Consider the following 10,159-nt stretch of genomic DNA (forward strand, 5'->3'; position numbering starts at 1 on the left):
GTGGTGTCATCTGCATATCTGAGGTTATTGATATTTGTCCCAGCAATCTTGATTCCAGCTTGTGCTTCCTCCAGTCCAGCATTTCTCATGATGTACTCTGCATATAAGTTAAATAAGCAGGGTGACAATATACAGCCTTGACATACTCCTTTTCCTATTTGGAACCAGTCTGTTGTTCCATGTCCAGTTCTAACTGTTGCTTCCTGACCTGCATACAGGTTTCTCAAGAGGCAGGTCAGGTGGTCTGGTATTCCCATCTCTTTCAGAATTTTCCACAGTTTATTGTGATCCACACAGTGAGGGGTTTATTTTTCTCACATAAACTAGCTTGAAGCATTAGGTCCATATAGTAGGCAAGAAGGGGATGGAAGCGTCAAAATTCTGCTTTTCCCAAGGTGGTGTTCTTTTATTTGAGCACAGAAATCCTCCCCAGCAGAGTTCCCCCTAACAACCCATTACAAAACTGCATCCCCAAGAACTGGAGTGGGGCCCATCCTTCTAACTCTTGAAATATATTGGGCTCTGTTACTATAGACGGATGTGGGGAGAGGCTGTGAAGGGGTCATGAACAGTGAAGAAACCAAGGCTCAGAATGAGGAGACAAGCTCAATTACACAGCCAGCAGGTAGAAGAACTAGGTCTCAAATGAAGCTCGAACCTTCAAACCTGGGGTCTTAACGACTTTGATAAACTGCTCTCATACAGGCTTTAAACATCTTAGCTTATTTGTCTTTAGAATTTTTTTTTCAGACTGTTAGGGATTTTATATAGGAAGTTCTAAATGGTAAGTAAAACTCGAGAGTCCTAAAAGATTCCTTCCAAATTAAGCTTCCAGAGCAGCTGTGTCTAAAAGAACTTTGGAAATAATAGAAATGTTTTATGCTGTTCTGTCTATTATAGTAGCCACTAGCCACAGCTATTGAGGACCTGAGATACAGCAATATAATAGTGAATAAGGAACTGAGAGTAGTATTGAAACATATACATTACCATAAGTAAAATTAGATAACCTGTGGAAATTTACTGTATGATGCAGGGAGTTCAAATCTGGTTCTCTGTGATAACCTAGAGGGGTGAGATGGGGTGGGAGGTGGGAGGGAGGTTCAAGAGGGAGGGAACATATGTATACCTATGGCCTATTCATGTTGATATATGGCAGAAATCAACACAATATTGTAAAGCGATTCTCCTCCAATCAAAAATAAATAAATTAAAATCAGAAAAAAATTATTTAACTTCAATTAATTTAAAAACAGCTACCCGTAGCTTGTTGCTACTGTAAAGAACAGCACAGTTGTAGAACCTTAAAAGATTGGTTCTCAGAATATCCTTAAATGCTAAAAATCAACAAAATCCACAGTCTCCCAGATCAGTTTGTTTTTAAGAAGTAATGGGCCACTCTTTCTTTGCATGAAGTGGTGTTACAGGCCAGCACAAGTTCAGTGTGGGGCACAATTGTGTTCGAATATTGGTGCAAAGAATAGGCCTGTAAAAAATACTGACTTATAGAGCTCCAAGCTTCAGTTAGTTCAGTTCAGCCGCTCAGTCGTGTCTTTGTGACCCCATGGACTGCAGCATGCCAGGCTTCCCTGTCCATCACCAACTCCCGGAGCTTGCTCAAACTCATGTCCATCAAGTTGGTGATGCCATCCAACCATCTCATCCTCTGTCGTCCCCTTCTCCTCCTGCCTTCAATCTTTCCCAGCATCAGAGTCTTTTCTAATGAGTCAGTTCTTTCCATCAGGTGGCCAAAGTATTACTTTATACCAAGTCAGGCTTGCTCTTCTGAAGTTACAGAAGGACAGATCTTTGGCCCAGCATAGGAAGCAGAGGGGTGGCATGGGTCAGTACAGCAAAGCAGTGAGCCTTGCCTTAGTTCTATTGTAGGACTGGTGGTATTCCTTTAGTTAGAAAACCCCATCATGCCTCTCCTCAGAGTCAGTAATAAGTTTATACGTTTAGTTTCCAGGACATAGTTTGCTTAAATGCTTTGTCCTAATGTGTGTCTAAAGAGATGAGGGTATTTTAGGATGTGCCTGTCTCATAGCAACTGGGGATGAATTATACCACCATGAAGTAGGAAATTTTGTCTTTTGCATCTGTTAATTTGGTTCAGGAGGAAAAATGCTGTTATCTAGATAATTTAGCTTCTTCATGTTAGTTTACTGATTTGCAGACCTCCACCAGAGAAATGAAACAAAGTGGTTTTAGTTATTGCCTGTGAGGTGCACAGTGGTAAAGATAGACAGGAGATACAAGAGATGCAGGATTGATCCCTGAGTCGGCAAGATCCCCTAGAGTAGGAAAGGGCAACCCGCTCCAGTATTCTTGCCTGGGAAATTCCATGGACAGAGGGGTTTGGTGGGCTACAGTTCATGGGGTTGCAAAGAGTCAGACAGAATTGAGTGACTGAATATGCATACACACCCCAATCCATTCTCTTGCAGTGACAACCCTAAAAAGATATGGGTAATTGCAAAGGGTGTTGGGATGTTGTGTCCTTCTTGCCATTCTCTGTTGTGGGAAAAAGAAAATTGGGAGTCTATTTTGGAAGCCCCTGCTCTCAGTCTTTAGGAGGATTTTCCAAGCTGGCTCTGTAACCTGACTTCTGAAATTGGCATTTGGAAAATCCCAGACTAGTATCTAACTAGTTAAACTGTATTCTTTTGAATTTTACTCGCTGTCCCTAAGGTTCATGGCATGGCTATTTGGACAGCATTTTTGTTTGTTCTGTTTTGCTGTGCCAGGTCTTCCAACTGTAAGTGACTCTCTGAGGACGTGATCGGCTGAAGGAACTTCTTGGTGCACCGTGATGAACTGGAAGAAGTCAGGGGAGGGACCAACTGAACGAGGCTGGACAGTATGGGAGCTGTTAATGATATCTGTGCTTAAAAATAATGATTAGTCTGTAAAGTCAAAAAAACTAAAGTTGAAAAACTTTCTTTGCCCTCTACCTTAAAATGAAGAAACAGATGGCCATCTGTAGCTATATATTTCTTGTTGTTGCAAGTAAATGCAGCCACAGGAGCTTATTTTATGCTAAAAGCCTCCATCTGCTAGATGTAATCTTTTCGTACCTGTGGAAAAAATGAATAAAATGAGAAGGACCCACTCGCTTCTGACCTTGACTCTCCGCAGATTATGTACCTAAGATAGTCTCCTTTGTTCCTTGACAGGTCTTAATTTCAAAATGATGGTGCTGTAGTATTTTGACAGTTTCATCCTTTTACCTAAAATGGGGACGAATTTGGCTTCATAATATTCCTGGTTGGCATATGTTTTGCTGCGACAGAGGGAGAGGATTTTCCTTTAATGAGCAATACCCTGTGTCCCTTCACAGCGTCTTTTCTTGTAAAAACGCTCAAGCATCCTTTGCCTCTCTAGTCTATTTGGTACGTGGAATTGAGAAATCATTATAAATGAAAGAGGTATTAAAACATCCTCACTGTGTCATGGATCTGTTTATACTTTGGAAAGAAGGGGAAGGGGGCGGGTAAACAGAATGAATTGCTGTGAATGTGCTGATTCATTGGGCCCCATCTTTTGAAACCCAGCCCCAAACGGCTTGCTGCCTCTCTCCCCACCTGTTCCCCATCATCGCTGCAACGTTGTTCTCCGGGGATGGTATGTTTCTCTCCCAGTGGTTGTGTGTAATGGGAGTGCTATTTAAACAGAATTCAGTGTTGTTCGGGCTCACTTCGCTTCCACTTTGACTCAACTCTTTAGAAAGTTGGAGTTTTAACAGGGACCTAAGAGGTTATGCTCCTCATTCAAGAAGTTAAAAAATAACCTGAGGCCAGAAGACTGACACTCCAAGGCAGAACTAATGCTGGACACGGGCTCTTGTTGTCTCTGACACACAGACTGTGAGAGTCACACGGAGACGCAACCTGAGTCTTAAGGTTTGCCTGGAACACTGGGATGCTTGACTTCAAAAAAGAGGCTTTCCATTAATTTTTTGTATTGACCTTGGGTAAAGTAGAGTGCACGAGAGTGCTTATTAAATGTAAGAGTGAAAAACTAAGGAGCATTTAAGTACTTCAAGATAGTTCAGTGTAGAGGCACAGCCCTACTCTATTTTTCAATGTGATTACTCCCTAACACCACACGTTTACTCTAGTGATGGACAAGCATCCAGTGGTTATAAAGGAAAACCAAAAAAGTTAAATGGGGAATAAGAGGGAGAGGATGAATAACAATGACCACATGCTTGACTTCTGGCTGTGTCAGTAACTGGCGGTGTGATGCTGGGCAAGTCACTTCATTTTGCTTGGCCTCAGTTTCTTCATCTTTAAACAAAGAACTTGGTCTAGATCTGGAAGCCATGGCCCTGGATCAGCATTATTATCATCACCTGGGAGTGCCTTAGACATGCAGATTCACCGACCTCACTCAGACCCCCCAATCAGAAGCTCTAGGGGTGGGACCCAGCAATTTGTGTTTTAACAAGCTCTCCAGGCAATTCTGGTCACACCCAAGTTGGAGAACAAGCCACTGTAGAAGCCTGGCTGTCAGCTGCCAGAGCTATGCTGCAGGAGAGCTGGAACAGCTCTCCTCTTGGTCCTGAGATCTCCCTTCCTAATGGTGAGTCTGTGATTTCAAGGTTTTAATTGGCTTTGTACATTACTCCTTCCATTTCTGTATCAATTTCTTGTACTTTCCACCTGTAGAAATCAAGTATCTGTTTACCTGTCTGAATGCAAGGGTGTCATGTTAAAAATCTTTCCAGTATTAACAACATGAGGGACCCATTAACAACATTAGACCCAGGAAAGCAAGTGTTTGTGGTATGAGTATTCATAAGTGAGTGTCTTTGCTGAGAAATGAATGCTTGTGTTGGCTATCAACTCTGCCAAGTAGTCGTGGGTTTTTCTGGTCTCACCATAATGGGGGCAGCGCATCCTGAGGGTGTCTGCAGAGGCTCTGGCTTCCTGTGGCCTATGTTCAACTTGAGCTCTGCCACTTGCAAACTTTGGTAAGTTATTTTCTGTCTCAGTCTTGGTTTCTCTACCTGTACATAGAAAAACACACAGTATCTGTTTTACAGTGTTTTGTGAGGATTTAAAAAATACGGTTCATGTAAATGTGCTTAACACACTAGATTGCATTCATTAAGTACTTCATAAACGTGAAACATCTTTAGTCCACTTCTCAGTGTTCTGCAGCTTTTGAATAAGAACGGTGATGTTTTCTTGTAATAGATAACATGTGAATAATATATAAATGAAGTAGAATGTAAAATATTTGGAAGATTATCTGGGAAATTATCTTATGCTTGGGGAGTATCTTATATTGCAAAAGTGGTCCAGTGGCTAATGATCTCAGAGTAAGGAGTCAGATACCATGACAATTTCGAAATGAGAGAGTGAAGCGATTAGCACAGCTAGTCCTCTGTGGAGGGTCACCTCTCTAAATATACCTCTCACCATCTCACACTGTTCAATCCTGACTCAGTTGTTTGCGGTCACTTCCAGAGTTCACTGAGCTCTAACTAACAGGCTTCAAAGATTAGGTGGGATCCCTCTTATATGCTCAAGCTACCCTCCTTCCCCCCGACTTCCCTTCTGTAGCCCTTGTTACTCTTGAAATAGTTTGTCTTTACTTGGCTGTAAGTTCCATGAGGGCCAGAACTATGCTTGTTAATTTTATGTCTTCATGGTTTAGCCTGGTTCTTGGTTCAAATGCAGTAGCTCAGAGCTTCTCTTTCCTTCCCTCAGTGTCTTGTTATATGAGTCCTGATGGCTTACAGGTGTGCTGAGTCACTGATTGCTTCTCCCTTGGGGAAGTCCAGGTAGGAATAGAAATTTCCAGGTTTCCAGGGCTGGTCTCTTTCCACGTCTAGGAGCTTCATCTGTTCAGTACAGTGTGAAAAATTAATTGCCTAGAGGAAATCTGGAGAGATAATATTATGACTTAGAAAAACAATTTCACAAAAATTTTTTAATGGGCTTGGTCTACCATATGCCCAGGTAAGTCTTTCTTCAGTCCAGAGGATTTCTGTCCCCTCTCTGTTGGCTTCAAGAGTAGCAGCTATTGCAGAAAATGTTAACAGAAGAGACAATGAAATTGAGTAGATTCACAATAGAATTGTAAAGCTGGGCATGATCTCTTCTCACTCATAAGAGCCAGGTACTGAACTTAACCGTTCATGGTTATTATTCTGCTTCTTCCTTTCTGTGGAAATGTGATTCTTGCTGGTGGAGTGTAACTGACAAATAATAAAGACAGCTGCCCATCATCTCCTAGTGGGGGGTCAGGAGAGAGGTGAATCTGCAACATACAGATAAAACCTTTCCAGGGAGAAACTTAATGGGGGGTGAAGTATAATAAATAAAACACAAGTCAGTGAAGGAGCTGTAAGAAAGCATTTCTGGTTGGGAAAAAATACCCAAACAAACTCAAATGTGAGAACAAAATGAAAAAGTCTTTCCAGAATGAGAGAAAGCAAAGCAATTTCAGAGAAAAAGTGGCAAAGGTGGAATGAAGCTTAGCTTAATAACTTCCTGTTATTATCTAATTTAATTCTTCTTGGAGCTCAAAATGCTTTCATGGAATGTGTCTGAAATTGTTTGTTAAAATAAAGAACTTATGTAGGGATGACCTAATCTCCTTGGAGTTCTAAGCTACATGCTGAAGATGGACATGGGGGAGGATTACTTATAATATTCTGTGAGCCAATTTTGCAAAACTTGTTTACCATCGATGTGCTCTTATGAGGTCAGTAGCTTCAACTAGGCATGGAGGAGAGGGAATGGAGAGGATCATGCATGCTCAGTCATGTCTCAACTCCTGTGACCCCATAGACTGTAGCCCACCAGGCTCCCCTGTCCATGGGATTTCCCAGGCAAGAATACTGGAATGGGTTAGCATTTCCTCCTCCAGGAGATCTTCCCACCCAGGGATTGAACCTGGATCTCCTGCGTTGGCAGGTGAATTCTTAACCACTGAGCCACCTGGGAAGCCCAGGAGGAGATGGAAGGCTGGGCAAATGGTATCTCACATCTTGTCCATTTGTCCTGTTGTCCTTCTCTTTATTCCTCATACTGTCAAGGAGTGAAATAAGATTAGCACTGGCTGCATCTATTTTGATGAATAGTGAGCATAACCGTGAAGGATGTATTCCCATGAAAATGATATGTTCTGGTTCTCCTGACATAGCCTCCACCCCTTTATTAAACTGTAGTTAATCCCCACACTAAACTTCCGATTCAGTAAACAAGAGTGATTTCTGGTAATCTTTACTTGACATAACTACTCTAAGTAATCCTACTGCAGGTGATTTAGGAACCACGGTGGTTTAGTCACTAAGTTGTGTCTGACTCTTGCGACTGCATGGACTGTAGCCCACCAGCCTCCTCTGTCCATGGGATTTTCCAGGCAAGAAGATTGGAGTGGGTTGCCGTTTCCTTCTCCAGGGGATCTTCCTGACCCAGGAATCAAATCTGGGTCTCCTGCATTGCAGGCAGATTCTTTACTGACTGAGCTATGAGGGAAGCCAGGAACCATACTTGAAGATACACTGGTGTTGGTGTCTGACTGTGGTGGGCCCTAATGTCAGATGGATAAAGTTTGAGTCTTGGATCAGCCACCTTCTGAACGTGGGCAAATTACTTGATAACTGTGCCTGTTTCCCTAGTGTGAAAATGGGAATAATATTACTATTTACCTCATAGAATTGTATTTGGTGAAATGATGCAGAAAACTGTATTTAATACAGTGTGTGACACAGAGGAAGCTCTCAACAAGTGATAGTTATATTGTCATTTTTATGGTTCTGGACAACCCCTTCTTTGTGCATTTTAGACTTTGGGATATAGGGAAAAAAAGAACTTGAACTGGTTTTAGCAAATGTGTGGGTCTGTGTAAGCGCTGGTCTTAAGCATAGGTATGTGTCAATGACGAAGAGTCTCTACCCAACCAAAGTTTAGTCAGGTTCCTTGTACCGCCTCCTAGGCCCATCTGTGCACCTCATTGTAAAATCCAGTCTTAGCAGGAACTCACCTAAGTCAATTTTAGCAAGAATCCTCTATTCTCCGTATCTGATCACCCTTCATTGGGTCAATTAAGTTCACTGTGTTCTTCATCCTCTGTCATCCCCTGGTTGATGTCTGATCACACTGGGCTGTTTTCAGCAAAGATTCTGTTAGGTCAATTTAGTTAGATCCCTTGTATGTTTTCTGTTAGTAATTTTCCATCCAGTGACCCCCCCAACCCTGTTTCTTGGCTATAAATTCCCACCTTTCCATGTTGTGTTCAGAGCAATCCCAGCTCTATACTGAGGTTTCTTTTCCCCCATTGCAACAGTCTTGAATAAAGTCAGTTTTTACTGTTTTAATTACTCTCCAGCTGTTTCTTTGACATAAACTGTGGAAATGGCAGGTAGAGAAGTGGCCTTGGTGACAAGACACTTGAGTGCTGTCTAAACCTCTCATTTCTCTTCTCAGCATCTTCTGTGTGTTGTCATTTTGCTTCTGCTCCAGGTAAGTTTTTTTTCTGTGCAGGGGAAAATACACCCTCAGATAGCTTCAGGCTTTCATTCTCAGAGCTTGTATCCAGAGAGGAAAAGAAATGTTCCCACCATTTCTTTTGGAGAAAGAACTGATTCTTCAAAGAGAAAGGACTCTTTGAGAGAGGAGAGGGGACTGATTGGTTCAGTAGAAATCATATGCCCATCCCTGTACCATGGTTGTTGGCCTGGGTCATGTGCACACTTCCTTATCAGAAGGTTGGGTCTCATGCTGGGCATAGACTCTAAGTCATACCACCTATTTCTTCTGGTTCTCTGTATCCTCGTCTTTATGTACCTATGATACACACATAGCCCAAACCCCAAATGCACCTCCTCAGCACTGGGAACACAGTGAGATCCAAATAGCCGTGGCCCCTGCCCACATGGGACTTACAGTCTCGTGCAGAAATAGATTTTCAGCATAAAGAGATGAAAGACCATGTGACTGCTCTACTCGCAGCCCTCCTCCAATGCTAGGAACTGAGGAAACAGTATAGTAATACAAAGAAGGATGTGATCTGTAAATGAAAGTTCAGTTCAGTTCAGTCACTCAGTTGTGTCTGACTCTTTGTGACCCCATGGACTGCAGCACGCTAGGCCTCCCTGTCCATTGCCAACTCCCGGAGTTTACTCAAACTCACCTCCATTGGGTTGTGATGCCATCCAACCAACTCATCCTCTGTCATCCCCTTTTCCTCCTAAATGAAAGTAATTGGAATAAATTAAAACCTCAGACAAACAACTAATATCAAAAATATACAAGCAACTTCTGCAGCTGAATTCCCGAAAAATAAACGACCCAATCAAAAAATGGGCCAAAGAACTAAACAGACATTTCTCCAAAGAAGACATACAGATGGCTAACAAACACATGAAAAGATGCTCAACATCACTCATTATTAGAGAAATGCAAATCAAAACCACAATGAGGTATCATTTCACACCAGTCAGAATGGCTGCTATCCGAAAGTCTACAAGCAATAAATGCTGGAGAGGGTGTGGAGAAAAGGGAACCCTCTTACACTGTTGGTGGGAATGCAAACTAGTACAGCCACTATGGAGAACAGTGTGGAGATTCCTTAAAAAACTGGGAATAGAACTGCCATATGACCCAGCAATCCCACTGCTGGGCATATACACCGAGGAAACCAGAATTGAAAGAGACGCGTGTACCCCAATGTTCATCGCAGCACTGTTTACAATAGCCAGGACATGGAAGCAACCTAGATGTCCATCAGCAGACGAATGGATAAGTACGAATGTATATGTACGAATGGTACATATACACAATGGAATATTACTCAGCCATTAAAAAAAATACATTTGAATCGGTTCTACTGAGATGGATGAAACTGGAGCCCATTATACAGAGTGAAGTAAGCCAGAAAGAAAAACAACAATACAGTATACTAATGCATATATATGGAATTTGAAAGATGGTAACGATAACCCTATATGCGAGACAGAATAAGAGACACAGATGCATGGAAAAATTTTATGGGCTCTGAGGGAGAAGGTGAGGGTGGGACGTTCTGGGAGAATAGCATTGAAACATGTATATTATCATATGTGAAACAGAACACCATTCCATGTTCGATGCATGTGACAAGGGCTCAGGGCCGGGGCAATGGGATGATCCAGAAGGATGGG

The 10,159-nt window shown here is 42.2% G+C and overlaps 1 long non-coding RNA gene across 1 annotated transcript in view; it reads left to right on the forward strand.

The window, feature by feature from the left end:
• The window catches only part of LOC145510501 (uncharacterized), an 89,258-nt gene extending 86,136 nt beyond the window's left edge, over nucleotides 1-3,122 (forward strand). Inside the window, exon 4 of the long non-coding RNA XR_014057058.1 lies at nucleotides 2,748-3,122. This is a non-coding gene — a long non-coding RNA (uncharacterized LOC145510501). The remainder of the gene's footprint in view (nucleotides 1-2,747) is intronic.
• Nucleotides 3,123-10,159: the final 7,037 nt, after the last annotated feature.

The sequence above is a fragment of the Giraffa tippelskirchi genome, chromosome 6 (assembly GCF_054371585.1).
Source record: "Giraffa tippelskirchi isolate mGirTip1 chromosome 6, T2T-mGirTip1v1.2.pri, whole genome shotgun sequence".
Taxonomy (NCBI): Eukaryota; Metazoa; Chordata; class Mammalia; order Artiodactyla; family Giraffidae; genus Giraffa; species Giraffa tippelskirchi.